At 45.6% G+C, this 24,271-nt stretch overlaps 1 long non-coding RNA gene across 1 annotated transcript in view; it reads left to right on the top strand.

Annotated features, from left to right (window-relative positions):
* The window catches only part of LOC140902677 (uncharacterized), a 49,578-nt gene extending 27,373 nt beyond the window's left edge, over positions 1–22,205 (top strand). Inside the window, exons 3-5 of the long non-coding RNA XR_012156103.2 lie at positions 1,547–1,764; positions 13,410–13,493; positions 21,835–22,205. This is a non-coding gene — a long non-coding RNA (uncharacterized LOC140902677). The remainder of the gene's footprint in view (positions 1–1,546; positions 1,765–13,409; positions 13,494–21,834) is intronic.
* The last annotated feature ends 2,066 nt before the right edge of the window (positions 22,206–24,271 follow it).

Raw genomic sequence — 24,271 nt, 5'->3', positions numbered from 1 at the left:
AGGTTGGGGGGAGGGGTTGGAGTGGGAAGGGAAAGGGAGATGGGAATGGACTGAAGTCTGGATCTGACCCACAGACAGTGCTTTTATTAATGAAGCACAGCTGAAGCAGGTTCTGTGCCAGCGGCCTCGCTTGATTCACAAACTCCTCATTGTTTTAGAGTTGGTTCAGCTTGGTTTTTCCCCTCCCCAGCCCCCCTCCCGTCGTCTTTCCTCTTTTCTCTCTCTCACACAAAGATGTCAGTGTGCTGGGGACTCGGCAGCGGCAGTGTTGTTTGGGCCAAAAAAAAAAAAAGGAAAGAAAAAGAAGAAACAAGCCAAGGTGAAGAGGCTTAAATCAGCTTAGCCCAAATGCCAATTAAAACCGAAGAGGATTAGCCCTTGCGATGGGGAGAATAGACTGTCATTGTACCCTTAGGAGCCTGTGTGTGTGTTCCCCTCCAGCCCTCAAGTCTATCTCACTCAAATTCTCTGTCAATTGTCATCTCTTTCCTATCTTATTGGGATGGAGAGATACACGGGGCGCAACTCCTCATCTTTGGAGCTCTGCCAATATACACCAGCCTAAGATCTGGAAATGTGCGAATTAAATGCGAAACTGGAGATTCTCCCAGTTGAAAGGGGAATTTTTAAAAAAATGTCTGCGTACATTCTCATGTATCTCCATTTTGAGGTGGACTGAATGACTGTGCTTAGTCTGAGCTGTTTGCCACTGAACAATCCCTGCCCCAAACACCCTGCTTGCAGATGCCAAGCTCTTAACCTCAATGATATCTCATGGCGATGAGTTGCACCGGTGAATTGCGGCAGAACTGGGGTGAACAGGTGACCATATCTCATTGTTAGGGTGACCACATCTCATTTATTAATTTATGGGAAGATGAAAGACCTCTGACATTGATGTCTTGGAGTCAGTTCACAATTATTTATTATTTTATTAGAATTATGGGAGCACCTAATAAGGCCCTGATCTCAGGTGGGGCATTTATGTTCGGTGCTGGAGGCATGTAACCTGCTGGTGAGTGTATTATAGATCCCCCTTTGTACCAATCCACAGAGGTTATGAGCTATTACAGTTGTCTTTTGTGTTTAGCTCTGGAGGTCCCCAGTTCAAACCCTGGTGTGTTGGCCAAGATAGCAGCCATCACACATACACATAATGAGAGACAGTCCCTGCTCCAAAAGATACATCTAAAGCCTGATCTCACACCCTGAGTTTGCAGCACTTTAACTAATGTAGTTAAATTGGTGCAACTTTGTGTGTGGAAATCTCTCTTAAATCTGTTTAGACCTAGTTTATATCAGTTTAGCTTGCAGCATATAAACCAGATTTAAACTGATATAAGAATCAGGGCCTTGACTGCATCTTGTTTTATGCCCCTAGTTGTGTTCACTTTCCACAAACACACATGCAATGGTACAAATGCTTGTGGGAATCCAGTTTCCAGCTCATATGCTCCAGTACTGGCAAGGAAGTGAATTTTTAGTTCACTTTTCCATGAAAATTTACACCATTAACTCGACTGACAGTTTATGCTCCTCCATTCAGGGAAAGGAAGTGACACCTTGTGACCCCCTTGACCAATGAAGATCAAAAATGTTGGCGACTGAGTAAGGCAGAGCAAAGCTGTGGAGTTAATGAGACGGTTGCGAGATGCTCCTCGTGGTCCTGTCTGGTCTATGCAATTCACCAATGAATAATTCCAAATTCTGAAGAAATCTGGGGAATCTGCAATCTGCTCATGGACACCCAGCCAGCTGAAAGAGGTGAAATACATGAAGCGTATGATTTGATTTGGGTAGGAATATTCACTCAGGTTATTCCCTTTCAACTGGAGATAAGCCTGGCTGTAGGACAAGTCTAAGAAGGAAATTCTGGATTTCCCATTGCATAGGTTTAGACACCAGAGAAGACCTGTCACATAGATATGGAGCCACATCCTCAGTTGTTTCAAAAATTATGAGGGGTATAGAACAGCTCCCGTATGAGGAGAGAGTAATAAGATTGGGACTTTTCATCTTTCAAAAGAGATGACCAAGGGGGGATATGATAGAGGTCTATGAAATCATGACTGGTGTGGAGAAAGTAAATAAGTGTTCTTTACTCCTCCTCCTAACACAAGAACTAGGGGTCACCCAATGAAATTAATTGGCAGCAGGTTTAAAACAAACAAAAGGAAGTATTTCTTCATACAATGCACAGTCAGCCTGTGGAACTCCTTGCCAGAGGATGTTGTGAAGGCCAAGACTATAACAGGGTTCAAAAAAGAACTAGATAGGTTCATGGAGGATAGGTCCATCAATGGCTATTAGCCAGGATGAGCAGGGATGGTGTCCTTGCCTCTGTTTGCCAGAAGCTGGGAATGGGCAGCTTGATCACCTGTTCATTCCTTCTGGGGCACCTGGAACTGGTCACTGTCAGAAGACCAGATACTGGGCTAGATGGACCTTTGTTCTGACCCAGTCTGGCCATTCTTACGTTCTTATGTTGTAAATCAGCACCTCTCCATTGACTTCAATGGAGCTATGCCAATTTAGATCAGCCGAGGAGCTGTCCAGCTCTCTCGGCTAATGGAGCAGTAGGTTGCTTGGTATTGGATAGAAGAAAATCATCAGACACAGATGGTTTCATACTACCTGGAGAGGAAGCATGGCCTTGTGTTTAATGCAGAGGACTCAGTGTCAGGAAGGCAAGATTCTTTTCCTGGCTTTGCCACAGATATTCTGTGCCCTGGGTGTGAATTCACTTTGCCGATCTGTGCCTCGGTTTCCCCATCTGTGAGGTGAGCATAGTAACATCTCAGGGGGCTTTAGTTCTAGAAGGGTAAAGGATTGTTAGTCAATCAAGATGAAAGTTGAGGACCGTATTTCCTTTTAAAAGGCCGGAAGGGGCCACTTCCATCTAGTGTAACCGCCTACATAGCACAGGGCAGAGAATTTCTCCCCTAGTAATTCCTGCATCAGGCTCAGAGCTTGTGTTTAGCCAGAGCATGGTGTTTTCGAAAAGATGCCCAAGGTAGCCCAAGGTAAAGACTTCAAATGATGGAGGATCTACCATGTCCTCTGAGAAATTGTTCCAATGGTTAATTACCATCAATGTTAATAGTCTGCACCTTATTTCTAGCCTGAATTTACTTAGCTTCTGTTTCCAGCCAGTGGATTTTTTTATGCCTTTGCCTGCCAAATTTAAAGAGCCCTCTTCTATCAAAAATCTTCTCCTTATGTAGGTACTTGGAGAAACCAAATGTCTATGATAAAGGAAAGCAGAGATTTTCCCATAGATATCCACATCCTAATACCCATTGGACACCAATTGGAAAGGCCTAGGATGGATATTAGTCCTGCTCAGGTATGCCTTCTGAAGGCTGACTTTTCACCCAGTGCCCAATTAGCCTGTAGAACTCATTGCCACATGATGTAACTGAGGCCAAGAGTGTAGCAGGATTAAACAAACGATCAAAAACTAGATGTTTATCTGGGTAACCAGATGATAGAGAGTCACAATGGGATGACTTTAAAAGCCCCCAGCATTTGGGAAGGGATTATAAATCCTCTTTCTTCAGGGAGTAAAACAACCTCTCACTGGGAGGCAGGTTATTCCATAGCTTCCTGCTTAATTTTCTAAAACATCATCAACAAGAGACTTTTGCACAATGGGACCATGATTGTACCTAGACTGTCCCTGCCCAAAGAGCCTACAACCTGGATAGACAAGACAGGCAAAGCGTTGGAAGAGAAACAGAGGGCAAGTGTCTCATCTAAGATCTCAGAACATGGCCATGGAGAGTAGAACCCAGCTCTCCTGAGCAGTAGTTTAGTGGCCTGCCCGCTGGACCACACTGCAGCTCTAAATTTCTTCCACCTCCCTGTGAAGCACCTGGTGCCTGCCACTGTCAGAGCCAGGGGACTGTGTGAGAGGAACCCATGGGCCCGATCCAGCCTGGTCACTCAATTCCCGTGGATGTCTGAGAGTCGAGGGCACACGGCGTTTTGCAGGGTGAACGAGGATGAATAGAACAATGCAGATCCTTCTTCTCCACAAAGTGGCTTCATGTAAACACAGCGGGACAGAGGGCTCAGTTAGCTTGATTTATCCCCCCCGTGCTTCCTTCCCCTCTCCTTTCACGGCCTTGTTCCAGCCAAAGTCGGGGCATCCATTCTGCGTGCTGGGTGGCTCTCTGGATGAGAGATGGGTTTAGTACACTGTACTCTGTGGCTAGTACTGTACAGGGCGTTATTCAGATCTCCTCTCCTCAAGCAGCTAGCAAATCAGGCCTTCCCTTCGGCCTGGGGAGCCAAAGGCAGCGTCTGGGATAGGAGGTTGCAGTGTGTGCATTTACACGCATGCCGGTGTACCATCTGGGAGTGAGTGAAGGACTGAATGGTGCAGTATCCCAGCATATGGGGATAAGGGGAAGAATCTCTCACGTACATGCTGTTCCGTTACCAGGGGAGATTTTTTTTACCTAGTTTTGTGCCATCGGCTGTCCTGGTTTAGTCTTAAACTACCAAAATCCATAGCTCGGTGTTTGCATGAGAGTGCAGTGTTGGGACCAAAACACTCCCTCCTGTTCCTGAGTAAATCCCCTTCCAGAGAGGTGTGAAAGGATCTGAAGCTACACATCTGTACCACAAGTGACACAATCTGCGGGCCAGAGTCAGAGAGGTGGAACAGACTCTTCGCTCTTCTGCTTCTTGTTAGTCTTGTGCTCTTACCACTAGGGAACGCTTCTTCCAAACGTCTTACCTTTTGGCTTGCTGTCAGTACAATAACAACTGCTCGCTAATTGGCAACATTTCGGTGATGCTTGATTCAGAAGACTTAGTTGCCCTTGGGGCTGGGGGAGTCGGGAAGCATTGCTCCAGGAATAGATCTTGTTCTTATGGCAGAGGAGCAGGACCCAGGAGACCTGGGTAACGTTCTCAGCTGTGTTGCTAGTTAGCTTTGAGTTTGGCCAAGAGTGGTTTTTTGTTTTTTGTTTTTTTGTTTTTTTGTTTTTGTTTTGGGTTTTTTTTTCCTTTTCCCAAAAGAACCCAGCACCTCTCATTAGGGGAGAGATTTGCAAAATAGCTCAGCATGCTGGGTGCTCTGCCGTTTTGAAAAATTGGGTCCCAGTTGTGGGCGCTGAACATTTGGAAATCTGGCCCTGAGCACTTTTGGGAAATGCCGAGCCAGTGTTTTGGGTGGAAATAATGCCAAACTAGTTAATTACGCATGGCCAGAACTAGCACTAGCTGTTTGAAATTTTGCAACCAATTTTTGAAAAATGGCCTTGCCTCCCTCCCCCCTCAAATAAATATTTTTTACCCCAAATTTCCCCCCCTTGTTTTTACAAAATTCAAAAATGAAAACCTTTCAGTGTTGGGTTTTGCCTGTTGTTTCTCCTTCTCCCCCTTTTCCCCCTGCCTCCCTTTACTTTAGTGGCAAAATGTGGTGGAATGGGTTAAAAATCAACAACAACAAAAATCTTCTCCAGAGTGGATGCGGCATGGCTGTGTAACCAGAGCCCAATTCGTGCCATCCGGAGAGCTGAGGTCTAGGCCTGGCACTGACCCCGAATTGTCTTGGGACCTTGGGGAAGTGACTTCAGCTTCCCTGTCTGTAAAATGGGCACAGCGATACTTGCCCGCCTTTGTAAAGCGCTGTCAGACTTGCAGATCAAAGGTGCTCTAGAGGTACCACACATCCTTATTGGTAATTGTTTTCCTGCCAAGATTTGTCCCCCTTTAACAGTGCCCCAGACTGGTTAATGTTTTGGTCATGGCTTCCCTCTGGCTTTGGTGGGTCTGAGGGTAGCTCTCTCAGCTTGTCATTAAGAGCCCCCTTACTCCTCTATCCATCTACTGTAATATCAGAGCACCTTACAACATCTGTCAGCCCTGGTGCAAGGTCTTGTCTATACATGCAAGTTATTCCAGAATTGGGAGTGAATTTAAAAGCAGACTAGCTCTTCCAGAATATCACCATGTGTGAACACTCTCAATTCAGAATGAATGCTTGAAAGAAAAACTTAATCCAGTTTGGATTAAGGCACTTTTACGTGTAGACAAACCATAAGTGACTTGCTCAAGATCACCCAAGGAATCTGTGCAGAGGAGGACATTAAACCTTGGTTGCTTAAGTCCTGCTTGACTGCCCTAACCACAAGTCTGTATTTCACTCATGCTCACTAGTGGTTTACTGCAGAAATGGGCCTGTTCAAATCCAGAAAAGTCAGACTGCAGGCACAACATTGAATTTAAAATAAAAAGAAAGAAGGGCATTTGAGTGGTGCCTTTTAAACAATGAAAGCAATATACCCTTTCCTCAGACTGATACCAGTGTGAGTCGAGTAATTCCACTGAAGTCAATGCTTGATTTTTAGAGCTGTTGGAAATATTTTTAACAAAAAATGTTCGGGGGCGGGGGGGGAGGCTTTTTGACCAATAGAGAAAAATGTTTCATTTTTTTGGTTGAAATTTTCCAGTTTTTAGTTGACCAATGGGCCAAAAAGTTGTTTGTGGTTTGTGTTAAAAAAAAAAAAAAAATCTTGAAAACAGGTTTTGCAAACCAAGCCTGTTTCAGTTTCTTTCCCTTTCCCCCTTTCCTTTCTGAATAACTGAAAGTTTTACACTGGAAACGGCTAAAAACAAAACCATTTTTTTCTTTTCAAAATTCCATGCAAAAAAATGTCATTGGCATTTTTCGATCATGTCTACTGATTCTCCTCTAGCTTACACCAGTCGGTGGAGCTGTAGTGGTTTGAGATCAGCATTAAGACCAGCTCCGTCCCTAGGTGATGCTGTCATTTTTCAGATCACTCAATGTGTTAGTGTTCATTTCAAAGCTCCATGCAGAGGGAGGGGAGAACAGTGGGGACCTCTGCAGAAATGTCTGTGCATTGTATGAACCCACTGAGTCCCTGCATTTCTTCTGGGGTGTTCTTGATGTACTAACAAGGTTGTCTGAAAGGGGTGGATGAGTGAGAGTAAGTGGGTCCTCAGGATGGAAATTAGGAGAACCAGATATTCTCACAGGAAGTTCTTTGGTTCTGGAATTTACTCTTGGTGATAGTTGGCCAGAGTCTTGTCTTACGGTTGGTTTGTGATGTGAGATGCCTCTCTTTAGCCAGCATTTCCTTCAGTGTGGGTTTCGGGAACGCCCCAGGGCTTTGGTCTCTTTACTTTTGGGAGCTCAGCTGGTGTGAGTCCTATTGGATGATCTGTGGTGAATAGAAAATAGGGTCCAAACTGGAGAAATGCTGAGCATTAGCTCTGGGACATGCAGGTTCTCAAATACCATGCTGATGGGCGCCTTAGAAGTACTTGCAATGACTAATGCCTACCTGAATAGAGAGCATGACACGTGTCTCAAGGTAGAACCTTCTCCATTGAACACTGAGAGCTGCCCAGGGATCTCCAGCATTATTAGCCGTAAATATTACAGTAGCATCTTGAGACTTCAACCAAGATCAGGGCCCTATTGTGCAAGGTGCTGTTCAGACATGTAGTAAGAATCAATTCCTGCCCCAAGAGCTTACAATCCCGGTAGGTTAGTAGCAGAGCCAAGGTTCTGGGTCTCACTCCATTGTCCTGCCTGCAACCGCCAAAGGAGAATTCCATCTCCATTGGAAAAGGAGGACTTGTGGCACCTTAGAGGCTAACAAATTTATTAGAGCATCAGCTTTCATGAGCTACAGCTCACTTCATCGGATGCATACTGAAGCTCACGAAAGCTTATGCTCTAATAAATTTGTTAGCCTCTAAGGTGCCACAAGTCCTCCGTTTCTTTTTGTGGATATAGACTAACATGGCTGCTCCTCTGAAATCTCCTTTTGAGATTGGGTGCGGAGAGGCACCATTTTGCTTGGACTCTGTGGTTCAGCCACTCTTGCATGGGAGCTCCAATGTCCCCAAGGATCTTAGTTGTACGTTTAACTCTAATTGATGGCATCTGTGACTGCTGTCGTGTCGTCCCACCCCCTTCCCCCCCAACACCACTGAAGGGCAGCGATTTAGTTACTGACTAAAGCGGTTTTACCATCAGGGGATCCAGTGTTTAGCTGAGTCTGAATGTTGACCATGCAATGAATTTCTATACCGTTGTTAACGTTATTTATTGAGCACCAGTGTGCACTGTGCCTGCAAATATTATATACTTACAGTAGCACTCAGTGCGTACTAGGTGCTTTCCAGGCTCTCAAGAAGGAGCCATCTCTGCTCAAAGGTGCTCACAATCAGAGGATGGATGGGCTAGCAGAAGGAAGTTGGGGGAAGGGGAATGATAGGCAATTTAGATCCAAGTAAACTTGATTCACCATGGGCAGGGGATCCATAGATGTGGATCTTCAAGAGAGACTTGAATGTGGATGGGGAAGAGGATAGAGCTGATTGAAAATCCTTCAAAATTTTCCATGGAAATTGTTGAGTTGTCAGCCAGATACTTGAAACCCAAAAGTTTCCATCCCAAAAATTCAAAAGCTGAAAGATTTCAGCTGAAAATCACCAAGATTTCAGCTAAAAACTCAAAGACCAAAAGATTTCAGCCAATACCAGAAAAAGCTTTTGGTTTTCAGCCAAAATCTGGTGTTCGGCAGAAAGATTTTTTGACAACAAAACTTCCCATGGAAAGCAGATGCTGTCTGTCAAAACCCAATTTTCCTTCCATAAACCGTTTTGATGGAAAAATTTTGCCTCACCCTACTAGGGGACCTTGTGGATGAGCTCGGGGGGGGGGGGGGGTCGTACCATGCTTACAGGGTTGTGCAAAACAAGGCAGGAAGGTGACGGTATGGAAATCTGACTAATGGGCTGATGAGGTTGGGAGCATTGCTGGGACAAAGGTGGGGGGGAGCAAAGCAGAGATTGACTGGGGAGGATCAGTAAGGAGGGGGCAGAGCTTTGACAATGGTGCAAAGATTAAATTTGACGGGATATCAGCTGGGAAGCCAATGAAGGGGGCACGAGGTCCTTTTTTCATTTCTAGCTGGAATTCAAAGTCCTAATCTACAAGACCTTTGTTGGGTTGGTTCCAGGTTACATCAGAACACCTCTCTGAGAAGGCTTTTCTCCTGCTCAAGGCATTTCTTTCCACCCCACCCCCCCCACTGAGCAAAATAAGAGAGAGAAGTAGAAGGGGGAAAAATGTATTATACATTGGGAATGTGGGAAAACCAAGAAAGTTTAGCTTCCTTCCTGGGACGCGATTATCCACCTTCAGTTGTTCAATGTTGAGATGCCCCAATTCCAGGAACCTTAAAAGTATGAAAGATAGATGCTGCATTTGGCAGGTGTTGAGAATGCATGCTATGGATGGATGTCATGGACTGAGGGATGGAATGGTAGATGCTAGGGATGGAAGGATACAGGGGGCATATACTGGGGAGGGGAGAGTGAGCGAGAGAGCAGAAGCTACTATTGGATGGATTGAGGTGCACATGGCAAGACTCTGTGACTATGGTCCCCTTCTTCATCTTGCCATTCCCGTTGTTTGTCTTAAATGATTGGATTATGAGGGTTCCAGGACAGGCCTAATTCTCCCTACTGTTTGTACAGTACCTAGCACAATGGGGCTCCGTGATACTGACTGAGGACCTTGTAGGGTCCACCATGACCATTCCAAGTGATACCTGTGGCTGTTAGGTGGCTGGAGAGATCCCAGGCACTTGAGCAGGCCTCTTCTTTCACTAGGGTGCAGCAACAGAGATGCGAACACTGATGGAGCTGGGAGGAGAAAAACAGGGAAAGGATCCCATGCCGAGGAAGGTGGGGGCTGGTTGGTGGGAAAAGAGGGTAGGGGAAAGAAAGAAGCATTTCTCTTTGGAAAACATTCATGCCACCAAGTTCCGAGCACCCGGACCCCCTGCATTCGGTGCCAGCCAGAATCCAGGGAGTGGGGGCAGGGTGCCGCTCTGTAGCTGCCGTGTAATTTATGATATGAGAGGCCGCCATTGTCTGGGCCCATCCTGTATTTTTCTTAGGGCTCTGCCTCTCTTCCCAGACCCCTGCTGCGCTCCTGCTACTGTACGGTTGCTATGTGACACGCTCCCTATGCCGTCGCTATGTGGGGAATGGCTGGGGAGGGGTGATGACTGCCGCTAGACCCATCTGGATCCTGAGGCCTACCTCCCAACAGACTAGCCTGAACTTGGCCCCCGTGACGCCCAGAGGGCCTGGGAATGGGTCTTTGCCTCCCCTCAAGTTCATGGCCAAGGGAGGTCAGTTGACAAGGCGGGGGGGGGGGGGGGGAGTTGGGCATTTGACTCAATTCTCCCTTCTCCATAGCCATTCAGCTCTGTCGGTGTCCCCGCTGCATATTGATCCGTCCGTCCCTTTCTCCCGCTGACATGTGCGCACATAAATAAATTACCCCCACCGCGTGAGTGTGGAACAATCTGTCCCCTAAACTCTATTCAGCTCCAGACAGGCCCCATTATTCCCCCGATTAAAGCCGCCGGAGTACTTTGCAAGGGATACTGTTACTCTGTCAAACTGTAAATAAGACCCTAAAAATAAAGAGAGCTAGCGAGTGAGAAGAGAGAAAAGCTAGACTAATGCCTGCTGCTAGGGAAACCGAATGAATCCCTAATGACCGCTGTGTACAAACTGCAAATAATGAAGCAAAGCTGACAAATGGACCCTGGTCTGTTTTTGATGAGCTGTTTGTTATGGGATTCTCAGTGAGATCCTAGTTTTAGAGCAGCAACGTCGCCAGCAGGGACCTGATCTTCTGCATTTCTCTTCCCCTTGCCCTTTTTTCACCTCTTCATCTGGACAAAAAAAAAGGGGGGGCACTCCTGTAAACTTCCTGCCTTCCGCTCCCCACAGTGGCTGAGATGGGATCTTAACCAATTTCCTTCTACCCCACCACTACTAAATTGCCCCCAATCCAGTCTCAGCCCTTGCTTCAGGCTCAAATCAGGAGAGCGCTTAAGCACCTGCTTAACTTTTTGCATGTGCTTAAGTCTCATAGATGTCCTTGGGATTTACACCCATGCTGAAATGCTGCCCCCAATCAGGGTGTCCTGCCTCAGTCAGGGACTGTGGGGAAGAATCATGCTGTCTGGTGCTGACTCTGGATTTGTTTTGGCTGATGTGGGCTCATTGCAAAATGGCTGTCAATTGTTACCCTAGAATGACCTGCACAATAGACAGCCCTGAATATTTCGCTTGTCCTTTGATATTTTTGTCATTGTTAGGTGCTCTCTTGCTGATGGTTCCATCCTTTCTTGATGCTTGGCTGATGTCTTGTTCACATGCTCAGGGTCTAACTAACCACCAGATTTGGGGTTGGGAAGAAATTTTCCTCCCTGTCAGATAGGCAAGGATCTTGGGGTGGTTTTTTGTGTTTTGTTTTGTTTTTTTTCTTTCTCGGCACTCCCCAAGGGGAGTGAAGCACCTAAATACCTTTGAGGATCTGGATCTATGGATCTCTAATGTCACAGATCCCCATTCCAGATCACTGTTACATTTTGGGAAGACAAAGACCCTGGGAATAGTTTTAATTTTCAGTATAATTAAAAAAATATATTTTAGTGTGAATTTATAGTGAGATCAATTGACCCATCTTGAGCAGTAGGAGGGTCTAGTCTAGTGCAGTGGTTCTCAGACTTTCCCACACCCCTCTGCCTTTTAGCTGGGATCTAACCAGATCTGCCAACCTAATTAGAGATCGTGCTTAAGATAACTGACCAGGAGTCAGGAGAGCTAGTTCTCCTCCCAGCTATGCTGTAGGTGATTTGAGGTGGATTGCATTACAAAATGTGCCCTGTTACAAAAGGCCTTTTGCATATAAATAATTTTCTTTCTCCCTGGGTCAGTTTTCCCCATCTGCAAAATGGGGAGATTTACCTCACAGTGGATGAATTTATTCGTGTGAAACCATCCTTGGCTCGGCAGGTGCTAGAGAAAAGGCAAAGTGGTATTAGAGGGACTCGACTTTGGTGCAGTTTTGAACCTCTTCTAGATTCCAGTGGTGGTTGGAGATGGGTGTTTTGTTTCGGGTCCATCTTGGATTGTTGTATAATCAACAAGCTGTTAGCCTCCCCCTCCCAAACGCCCCCCACACAGAGAAAAGCTGCTGGCCCATTAGAAGGAGGATGGCCCATATTCTGCTTATCAGCTTCAGCGAAAGACCTCAGAGGATTTTTCTTCTCCAGCTCCTGCCCCATCAAAGCCCTAGAGTACCAACCCACTAGATGACTTGCCAAAGACAATTAAGGGAAACTTGGGCTAGCTCTGGGAATTGGAACCCGGTTCTCCAAGGTCCTAAAGGAGTGTCTGACCCAAAAGTGCATCCTTCATAAGGACATAAGATCAGTCATGTTGCATCAGACCAACGGTCCATCTAGCCCAGTATCCTGTCTCTGACTGTGGCCGGTACTATATGCTTCTGGCAGTCCCAGGTTTAAGGAAAAACAGAGCATGGGGTTGCATACCTGACCATTTTGGCTAATAGCTATTGAGAGAGAAGTTAATGGAGGATGGATTAAATTTTTTTTTAACTCGTTTATATTACTACTCTGGACGCCAACCCACTATGGATAGCTCCCTGAGCCAAACTGGGTGGAGTGACGTGGCCTGGACTTGGCTGGAGCTTGTTCGCAAACAGCACAGGGCGAGGTGCAAAGGGGCTTTGAACCAGAGCAGTGTGCTCACTCGAGGGAAGGGCAAATTGATTTCAGCAGAGAGCTGAAAAATTTGAGTGGCCCTAATGACCCTTGCTTGAAAATGTCCCTTTGACTTAAAATGCCGAGTGCAATTCATTACATTGCCCTAGACCTTGTGCTGTCATCTACCCCAAAGCAAAGTGGGTGTGGAATGTTGCCCATTCTCCTTCAATAGCTTATTGCGCTCACTTTGCACTGGTGCAAATGAAGCGTGCAAGGCACAGGACAACAGTGAATCAGGCCCCCAGGCTGATGCACGGTGACTGACATCAGGTAAAATCCCAATGAAGATAAGGCCGTTTGTAGCTTTTATATGAGTCAGCAAGTCAAGATGAATCCTTTGCATCCCCGTAGTCTTTACCTTGACCTGCTAACTGGAGTGACTCTGCAGTTCTTTTGGAAATTTAAGTGCTTGAAATCTAGAGAGAAACCTCTCCTAGTGAGATTTTTTCAGTCTGGTTTCCAAATATCAGGGTTTGATTCTCCTCTCACTTAAACTGGTTTCATATCAGTGTAAAGGAATTGACTTAAATGGAGCCGCTCTGGATTTACACTGGTGTGAGATGGGAGTCAGGCTCCTTACTACTTAGTAATTTTTATATTTATAGTGCTGGATTCTGATTTCATTCACACCAATGTAAATTAGGACTAACTCCATAGCTGCCAGTATAAATCTAATGTAAATGAGAAGTGTTTCATGCCCACAAAGTAATAAAACTGTACAACCATCCTCTGAGATACGTCACTATTACCCTAATTTTACAGATGGGGAAACTGAGGGACAGAGAGGGGACTACACTTGCTCAAGACTCATGGCGGATCCTGGGATAAAACCTGCCTTCCACTCCTGTAAGTCTGTCTGCTAGACCTCATTGCCCGTCTAAACTACTAGCCAGAGTCACAGCTGCTGTAAATGTCCGGTGCTGTGCTGACATAATCGTAGTTACACCTGTTTACACCACCAAGTGACCTGGTCCGCAGTAACTTTTTGAGATCAGCCCGTTTCGGCTTGCTTCTGAGAACGTGCTGACCATTTTCAGGCCGTTCTGGAAGGGGGGTATCTTCTCTGGATCTACACTGCGCAGAGCCGGCCCACTTCCAATGCAGCCCCTTAGCATTCCGTCTCGTGGCCCTGCGTGTCACGTTGGGTTGTGCTGATGTCCGCTGAGTGTGACTTAACATGCCGTGAGCAAATCTGTGCCAGCAGCGTGGCTTCCGTGCGAGGGGCACTGTGTTCCTCTGTGCTGTTCCTTCTTTAACCCACTCTGAACATGTCACCTGGCAGTTAGGGCAGATGATGGGCACAGCTGCACATTGAAACTGTTGCAAATCGCTTTGAGAGGAGGAATGTAGGGGAAGCATTAGCATGTGCTTAGTCAGCCCAAACGCGACTGCTTAATTTGTGCCAGGGCTGAGCCCTGGCACCTCTAAGGCTTGCTGATTTCTTATGAAGGTAAAGAAAATTGCTTGAACCCCCAGCACCTCTTTCATGACAAATTAAGCCCTGCCAAACTCGCCAGTGGGGATGGATGGGGAGGGGGGGGGCTATACACTGATACAGAGTACCAAGGCCCAGTACTTCAAACCATCTGCAGGCTGAACGCCCATGGACAGCGCTGAGAGTTCTGTGTGTTCAGGGCTTACAGGAACTGAAGTAACTCGAAAGCTTGTCGCTTTCACTGAGAGAGGCTGGTTGAATAAAAGAGATGACCTCCACCCACCGTGTCACTCTTAAGAGCTTTTCCCCAGCTCGGCCATTGACCTGCTGTGTGACTTCAGGCAAGTCACTTTCCCCTTTCCATGCCTCAGTTTACCTCTCCGTAGAACCTCTTTCCCTTGTATGGGACTTTTGACAATTTTAACCTTAATTGTTAAATGACTTAGACTTTGTTTATATGCACAAGTTGTCACTTTAACCATTCCAGTACAGTGAAAGCAATGCAACCCCCACATAGTGTGGCTGCAGCTATATAGGTGTACAAATGCTTAAACCAATACGGCTATTCCTATAGGGGAAGGGGAATACTGGTATATCGATTTAAAAAAAAAATCATTCTTACCTGATATAGTTATGCTGGGACAAAAATCTGAGCAGAAGCTAGGCCTAAATTCTGTTGAAAATGGAATTTATAAGAACTTTACAAACACTTAGCCTGATTCTGTTCCACTTCCCCTTAAGTCATTTACACCTCTGCAAAGGGCATGTAAACTGACTGTAAAATGCTATGGGAGTGTACACCTATCTTGCACTGGGGTAAATGACTGCTTAAAGAGCAGGGCAATTAGAGAATCAGGATCACTAAATTAGCCTCAGGCCTCCCCTTTGTAAGAGTTTTTTGAAACAGAAAGGAAACAGGTTTCAGAGTAACAGCCCTGTTAGTCTGCATTCGCAAAAAGCAAAGGAGTACTTGTGGCACCTTAGAGACTAACCAATTTATTTGAGCATAAGCTTTTGTGAGCTGCAGCTCACTTATGCTCAAATAAATTGGTTAGTCTCTAAGGTGCCACAAGTCCTCCTTTGCTTTTTACAGAGCAAACAGTTCACCTGCCTCTGAAATGCTTTTGTTTCTGGGGTGGAACCTCTTAGGTGCTTAACAGTGCATCATAATAGGAAGTGACACAGAAAAGTATGATTAGTTGCAACTGCTGGAAGCGTTTAGGGAGATGGAATGTAATTACCGGCACTGGATTTTGTACCTTGTATGAAAGACTAAAATAACAATTAAGCAAAATTAGATAGTTCTTGATTCTTTAAACTGGCCTCCAACTTTGTGCCTATAATCAGTTGTGGGTGCAACTGATGGCTTTTAGACCTCTAAATTATTATTACGGCAGTGCCTAGATGTCCAAATCAGGTTGGGGCCTATTGTGCGAGGTGCTGTACATACACATATTAAAAGACAGCTCCTGCCTTAAAGAGCTTGTAGTCTAAGTAGTCAAGACAGAAAGAAAGGAAATATTATCATCGTCCTTGTTTTTGTAGATGGGGAGAAGTGAGACCCGGGGAAATCGCAAGCAGCCTGTGGCAGAGCAGGATCTGAACCCAGAGCTGCCAAATGCCAGCTCACCTCTTTAATGTCTCGAATACCTGATTGTACTGACCATTCAGGTAGCTAGATGCTTGGAACTGCACCTGTGATTGACTGAGGCCTGCACAATTCATTGTTCTTGCAAAACCTGGGACTCCTTTAAAAAAAATCCAGCCCTACAATTCCACAGTTGGTCTGAGGGAAGAGTTCATTTGTTTTTTCTGAATGAATCCAGCCTTTGGTTTACGGACGATCAATTTTCCCCCAGTGTGTTTCTTTGGAAGGATACTTTTTTCTTTTTGTTTTGTTTTCTGACTGAAATGCCTCATGACTTGAAAGAGCCATTCGTAGGACAATCCTTAAGCTTCGTGGCATGTGCAGAATTTCAAGCAGCAGCACGTAGCTTCAAATCTCCCCTTTATTTTTGAAGTAGCAATGGGTTATTTGCTCAAGGGAGAACTCCTAGTGGCAGCAAAGAAAACCCAGAGGAGCAAACTAGATAAAATGCTGATGTTGCCCTGTATAACCCACTTCTCCATGAGCCAAGACACTGTGTAGCAGTGTTTCCAACTTTTATGATCCCTGTGCTTTTCTTAAAGTCCCAGCTCCTGGAACCAGATGATTAGGTGAAAAATCTCAGCTTCTGGTAGTTGTTTGTTTTTTAAAAGTAAGTTTCTAGCCCTTGTGGTTGCAAAGAAGATGCGACCCCTGAAGGCTTCAGCACCGGACAGCAAGTAAAAAGAACCTTCCTTTTTTTATTCTTTAAAATCTCATGATTTGAAAACCAGTCTCAGGATTTCTTGGGACCTGGCTCATAATAGCTGAATGCTTGGAGTTGGTGCTATGCATCCAAAAATGAAGACCCAGCATCCACTCTTCTTTTATAATTAAGATGGCAAACTGAGGCCCTAACCCAGATCAGGGCTTTATTGTGTTAGTCTTGGTCCAAGCACACATACACAAATGCAGAGTGTCAGTGGCCTGTTATCCTTATAATCTAAGGCCCTGATCCTGGAGAGACTTGCACATGTGGTTAACTGTCTTCACTGTGAATAGTCCCATTGAAATCACATGAGTAATGTTCAGTACCAGGTGCAGGTCTTTGCTGGATCGGGGCCTAAATTGGTAGCATGGGAAGGAAGGGCTCGTTTCCGTTTTTTGTAGACTGTGGAGGGAAGCGTAGGGAGACCCGAGGGGGAGGGGGAGGGGGCAGATTTTCAAAGTATTTTGCCACTTAACCATGCAGATGCAATTTTGAAAGCTCTTATGCAAATTAGGTGCCTAATGCCTATCAATATCAATGTGTCATCCAGCTCCTAAATGCCTTTGAAAATCTAGTCCTGAGGCCTAGATCTATGAAAGGACTTAGATGGCTGACTTCAAAAGAGGGTTAGAAACATAAGAACTGGCACACTGGGTCAATCCATCTAGCCCAGTATCCTGTCTTCCCGCTTCTGGCAAACAGAGGCTAGGGACACCATCCCTGCCCATCCTGGCTAATAGCCATTGATAGACGTATCCTCCATGAACTTACTGAGTTCTTTTTTGAACCCTGTTATGCTCTTGGCCTTCACAACATCCTCTGGCAAAGAGTTCCACAGGTTGACTGTGTGTTGCGTGAAGAAATACTTCCTTTTGTTTGTTTTAAACCTGCTGCCTATTCATTTCATTGGGTTGCCCCTAGTTCGTGTGTCAGGAGAAGAAGTAAATGATACCTCCTTATTTACTTTCTCCACAACCAGTCATGATTTCATAGACCTCTATCATATCCCTCCTTGGCCCTCTCTTTTCCAAGCTGAAAAGTCCCTGTGTTATTAATCTCTCCTCGGATGGAAGCCATTCCATACCCCTCATCATATTTGTTGCCCTTTTCTGAACCTTTTCCAAATCCAATGCATCTTTTTTGAGATGGGGCGACCACATCTGCACGCAGTATTCCAGATGTGGGTGCACCATGGAGTTGCTATATAGCAGAGCTCGATGACAAACTCCCTGAGAGGAGCAGGGCTTGGGTCACATCCCTCTCTTCAGCTGCTCCCCTTGGCTAGCTTAGGCAGAGCCCGGTGTAACATGCTGGATTTTGGGGCTCCCCTTCTGAAGCTCCCCTCACTCCCTAGGGAGCCTGGGCCCCGAGCTCAGGGCTTGTGGATTCCACTGGGTGGCAAGACGTCTCAAAGTTAGAGGCTGTGATTTTCAGCATGGCAACACCCAAGTCCCTTTGTGGGTTTGGGCCTTAGGGGCTTCCCCAGGAAATGTGTAGGGAGGTGAGAGATTGACCCCTGACCCCCAAAGCCCAGGCCAGCAGTTTAACAACAAGGCTACCCTTCCTTTTAAGGGCCTGGCCTTTTTCTATGCTTCGGGTTAGTGTCTTTTACTGGGATCCGTTTCTATTTGCAACATCCCTGAAAGGGGGTTCCAAAGAGGATGGCTCTAGACTGTTCTCAATGGTAACAGATGACAGAACGAGGAGTAATGGTCTCAAGTTGCAGTGGGGGAGGTTTAGATTGGATATTAGGAAAAACTTTTTCACTAAGAGGGTGGTGAAACACTGGAATGCGTTACCTAGGGAGGTGGTAGAATCTCCTTCCTTAGAGGTTTTTAAGGTCAGGCTTGACAAAGCCCTGGCTGGGATGATTTAACTGGGAATTGGTCCTGCTTCGAGCAGGGGGTTGGACTAGATGACCTTCTGGGGTCCCTTCCAACCCTGATATTCTATGATCCCGTTTCAAAAAAAATGAGTCCTGACCGTGGCTAAATCAAAGAGGGACCCCCAGCGAATACACACGTACCAAGCAGTCATCGGGAAGCTTGCCCGGGCAAATGATTCCTTTTTGTTACAACCCCCTTTTTAAAGCAGGCTGAAATACCGCCCTGCTGTTTCATGGGAGAGCAGGTAAGCCATTTATTTGAATAAACAGGTACATGCCATGCATCACAACCACACCTGCAAAGCCCAGCCCTAGCATTACACCAGAGGACTTGGGGGTCGATGTTCCATATTCCATAAAGTAAAATAATTAAGAATTACTAGTTGCGATGACTTCAAACAGAGCGACTCCAGGAAATAAACCCCTTCTTTATAATTAGTGGGATTTCCTCTGCATCAGATGGAGGATTGATATATATTTTTTTTAATCTGCTCACATGCTTTTGATTTGGGTACTCAACTAACTCGTACCAGCTGCTTCCACCCCCTGCTCCTTCTGCTAAAGCCCTCGCAAAGGAGATTTCAGGGAGGCATGACCTGGGCTGAAGTCTAGGATTTTCTATTTTGCTTTGTGTAACTTTTTAAAAAAGACCCCAAAATAATAATAATAAAAAATCCGCATTGCCCAGGTCAAAATGCTTGCATTCTCCCAACTGTACGCCCTCTGTACGATCATTTCTAATGCATGTGCTATATGACCTGTCCACAGCTCTGCACTGTCCTACGTGCTAGTGTGGGCCCCACAGGCTAAATTTTCCTGTCAGTGTAAATCTAGCATACCCCTGTTAATGTCAGTGAATTTAATCCGTATTTGCCCCAGAGTAGCAGAGATCAGAATTTGAACTCTTGTCTGTAAAACATGTGGCCGTCAATTGCGTAAGCCATAAGACACAACAAAAGGACTGATGTGGGAAGAATTTGTTTACAGGGCTCTTGTCATAGAATCATAGAAGATTAGGGTTGGAAGAGACCTCAGGAGGTCATCTAGTCCAACCCCCTGCTCAAAGCAGGATCAACACCAACTAAATCATCAAGTAGATAAGGCTTTAAATGTAGGTTCTGATAACAGTTATTTATCATTGGTGCTACAGAAGCAACCAAAAATCAGGTCCCCATTGTGCAGAGAATGGAAATTGCTTTTCATGGAAGCTTTTGAGATTCCGATTAGGAACAAAATCTACAAAATTTCAAAATTCTTCACAAAATGGAAATTCTGGGGGAAAATAAAATCACTTCAGGTCAATCAAAATGATTCATTTCTATTTTGACATGAACAGATTGCGCAGGATCTAATGATTAGACTATAATACAAAATTATTATTTTTTTAAAAGGCTAAACCAAAAGTCGTTTTGAAAGGGAAAAATCAAAATGTTTCCTGTTCAGTGTTGCCTGAACTATTTCCCCTCTTCTTTTTTTCCCCAACCTCAATGAAATTTCAATGGATTTGCTGCTGTTTTGCCAAGCATTGGGATTGCGACAGAACTGCATTGTCCAATGGAAAACAAGGCCCATTGAAGATTTTCTGCCCGGCTCTTCTGAGAGCTGTATGTGCCCAAAGGAAACGGAGATGGTCTCTGCTCAATGCATTTACAAACTAGTTAGTCAAAGGATTATTCCCCCATTTTACAGAGGCCCAGAGACATTCAGTAACTTGTCCAAGGTCACAAAGTGACTCAGATGGAGCTGGGAACTGAACTCGCAGCTCCTCGGACCCTCCTGTGCAGTCAGTTTCTTAGGAAGAGTGTTTGTGAAGCAGCATGGGCCCGTGGACAATGCGGCAACTAGGAGACCTGGGTTCTGTTTCTGCCTCTTGCCTGCTGTGTGGTCTTGAGGAAGTTACTCCGCCGCTCTGTGCCTCAGTTTCCCCTCTCGCTCTTTGTCTGGCTCTATTTGGATTGTAAGCTCTTTGGGACAGGACTGTCTCTCACTATGTATCTGCCTGGTGCCCAGCACAATGGTGCCCCAGTGCTACTGTATTAGAAAACAATAGTAAGTGGAAACAGTGAATTTTAAGCCAATATATTATTTACTCTTAATATTCATAAAAGTCATTATTTATTCATATTCATAGAAAGCAAATTTTCTGTTTGGGCGGCAGACACCTGCTTCCAATTGGACTGGAACCACCACATGTGACCTCTGCATCCAATCAAAACAGCTGGACTATCAAGCTGTTACAATGAACCTCTCCAAAGCATGAGTTATTTGCAGGAAATTCTTGGGTGAAAACTTCCGAGAAAATTGCAGATAGAAAAAAGAGTGAAATGCAGGGAATAAATTCTTCACCCGAAGCCCGGCTCTGGTGGGAATGATCAGCGAGAGAGCACCAGGTCTCTGTGGCCGGATGCTGACCGTGGGCAAAGTGAGCACATGCCATATCCTCAGCTGGTGGCAATTGGAGTCGCTCCCAGTGACTTCACCAGAGCTAAGCTTTCTGTGTCTGTTCCCATAGTGCTGTCCTTGCAGCTGCAGTGGTCCTATGTGCCCAGGTGAAATTCACGGTACTTCAGTGGCTGTGTGAGGGACCCGCTGGCTAAACAGTTCTTTCACTGTCCCTATGAACTGTGGAGAGGACCTTCAAGCCAGCCGTGCATAGGCTGGTATGGAAGGCCAATATGATTTGGCCAGCTGAGGCCATGTTTATATGACTCCAGTGGCCTTTGGACCCTGATAGGATGGGTGATCGTATGGTTAAAGCACTGGGTTGGGACTCTTGTGATCTGGGTTGCATTCCTGCCCCCTGCCACTCCTTGTGTGATCTTGGGCAAGTCACTAATTCTTTCTGTGCCTCAGTTTCCCAGCTGTAAAACAGGGATAATAATTTTCCCACCCCTTGTCTATTTAGCTTTTCAGGGCAGGGATTGTCAAACAATGTGACTCCACAGCACAATGGGGATTTAGTGGATGGTTTCATCCAGTAGCATGGAAAAGCACTGTGGGAATGGCACAGGGCAAACCAACCACTCCGGTGTGTGCCCTAATATCCAGGCTTGGGGGATATTAGACTCCAGGCTGGAGTCCAGAGGTAGGTACATAGAGTTTAGTATGCCCATGGCATGCCTCTTCCCTGTCTGGAGTGGTGTCGAACACAGATTGTATAATTAGAGAGCCAGTGAATACGTAACTGTACAATTATGCAAATAGTGATCAAAATCACTGTTTTCAGCAGAAATGCCTGAAGATCAAGACAGAAGCTTCATGCAACCTTAATTTAATCTGGTCCTGCAGGAGAGGGGAGGTCTAATATATGACCCAACCTCATGCCTGCCTTGGTTTAGCAAGGATGTGAGGCAGGGGAAGACCACAGTGCTTTTAGCATGTTAAGCAAGCCCCGCGGCATGGATGGATAAAGGAAAAAATGATCTTGATATCCCTTTAATCTATTGGTAAAGCAATTTAAAAAAAATTGAAGTGTTGATATTTAGAGTGTTTTTGTCTCTTTCTGATTTGCAGGTGAAGGATGCAAGCCGGAAAGAAAGAATTTGATCATCAAAGAAATAAAGAGCAGCAAACTCCTAAAAACCTGGAAATCTGCGTTAATTGCTTCTGAATGTCTGTCTGAAAAATTATCAAATTGATGCCGTCGTGCTTTTTTTGACAGCCTGTCTGTTACATTTTTTTTTTAAATATTCATGCACGGAAATCTAATTACTAGGCAAATTTAATGATAATGAAATGAAGGCACTTCAGCGGAAAGCGTGGGGACCCTGTTCATGTTTTCTCAGCCTCTGTCTTGTTCAGAATGTGGGTTGTGGTTTTTTTTTTACAACTGCCTTTCTTCTACTTAAAAAAATTGCCAAAAATAAAACGTGGATTGCTGAAAATGTTTGTGGCGTCTTCATTTAAAACGATGTGGCAATTACAAGGTGATTAGAGGAGTTTTCCAAAGATCAAATGAAACTAACCTGATCCGATCAGGCAGACGAAATATTAGTTTTGCATTAAGCTGGTTCTTAGAGGCCTCCACTGAGGTGTGGGCCTCCCCATAACAAGTGACAGGCTACCTGTCTTAGTTACTTCTATGGCCTCCATAGCACTTGGGTCCCCTTAGCATATTTATCCTTACAACTCCCTGGGAGGTAGGGCAGTTCTGTCAGCCTCATTGTACAGGTGGAAAAATAGAGGCACGGAGAAGCTAAGGCCCAGATTGTCAAAGGGATTTAGGTGCCTGACCCACTGAAATCAACCAATGGGAGTTAGGCACCTAAATACCTTTAAAGAGCTGAACCATTGCCAAAAAGTCACACAAGAGACCTGCAGCAGGGCTGGGCCTCGAATGCTGACCTCCCAAGTCCAAGGCTAATTCCCTAACTACTGCCCCGTCCTTCCTCTCAGTACCTGCCCCCAAGAGTGCTCATTCTAAAGCAGAGTGACAGGCAAAGGGGAAAACAGAGGCACACAGTGACTTCCCCCAAGGTTGCATCTCAGGTCAGTCGCCAAGCACAGGAGAGAGCCCATGTCTAGGGCCCTAACCACTGGGCCATGCTACCGCAATATACTATCATCTTAGCAACAGGGCTCCTGGACGTATCTGTGACACGTTTTATTTGGAACGAGGAATCCTCCCTGATCCCCTGGAGGTCCTGTGTTCAGAACCCCCTGGCTCCCCTGAAGTCCGATGGTACCAGCAATAGCGCTGGTTGCATAATGCTTCATGGTAGCTTGAATCCTGACATGCAGGTTGGTTTGAGAATGAACACGAGGGGGGGGGGGCTTTATTCTGCTATTATCCCATGGTGCTCAACAAAGTTCTGTGGATCTTGATGAGTACAACACCTGTCGTTCCAAAGGATCCCAAAGTGTGTGTCTATATAGGAATCACTTTGCCCACTGCTGAAATTGCCTCATCCAGCTAAGGGGTGGAACCTGTCAGGCAGCCTGGTATAACAGCATCCTACAGTGATGTACAGCTGCTTAAATAAGGAAGGGACCTATGTGTGTATGCTCGAAAGCTTGTCTCTTTCCCTGACAGAAGCTGGTCCAATAAAATATATTACCTCCCCCACCTTGTCTTTCTAATATCCTGGGACCGGCATGGCTAAAACTATACTGCCAACAACAGTGATTTCAATGGAAGTTATAAGCCTGAATGCCTTTGTGGATTTGGGTCTTACGAGACTGGGATAAGACAAACAGGACTGGGGTGTAAGACCCTTTTATGCTGCCTGAGTGGTCTAAAGGGGCCTCAGTGTAAATTAACATTTAGGTGCATGGAGTTCAGCTCCAGATCTGGGGTCTGGATTCAGGATTGTGGCTTAGACTCATTCCCACCTGTTGGCTAAGATTTGTGAACTTTCAGGGCAAGACTGGACCAAGTTTCAGATGAACCCTGGGGAAGTTGGGAGGGAGGCTGGGGGATTTATAGTTTACCTAGGGAGCAGCTGGTAGCCCTAGGAGCAGCAGGCTGGTGCAGGGGGTCGGGTACTAGCCTAAGACTTTGGAGAGCTAAGTTCAACTCCTGGCTCTGATACAGAGTGTGTGATCTTGGCCAAGTCACTGAACCTCAGTTTTCCATCTGGCCCATGGGGACTGTGGTACTGCCCTACCTCACACGGATAAATACACTCCAGCTCATGTGGTGCTCAGATGTGATGGGGATAAGTGCTTGAGCTATCTAGACAGACACAACACCGGTTATGGTGAGTAACCATGCAGAATTCAAAGGGTAGTGGCTGCAAAGACACATGAAGTTGCCATATGAACAGAAGCTGATGGATTTCAGGCAGCTCCATATGCAGGGCCTTGCCTATATATCCAATATGGCAACATTCTTCCCTTAACACCCATGCTTGTAGTGACTGGAAACAAACACAAGCTCTAAAACAAGGGATATGGTGCTGAGACTTAGAGTTGGGAGAGGGATTCAGATGAAAGTTTGAATGTGCCTTGG

The sequence above is a fragment of the Lepidochelys kempii genome, chromosome 24 (assembly GCF_965140285.1).
Source record: "Lepidochelys kempii isolate rLepKem1 chromosome 24, rLepKem1.hap1, whole genome shotgun sequence".
Lineage (NCBI taxonomy): Eukaryota > Metazoa > Chordata > Testudines > Cheloniidae > Lepidochelys > Lepidochelys kempii.
This window is presented reverse-complemented; position numbering and strand designations above follow the sequence as displayed.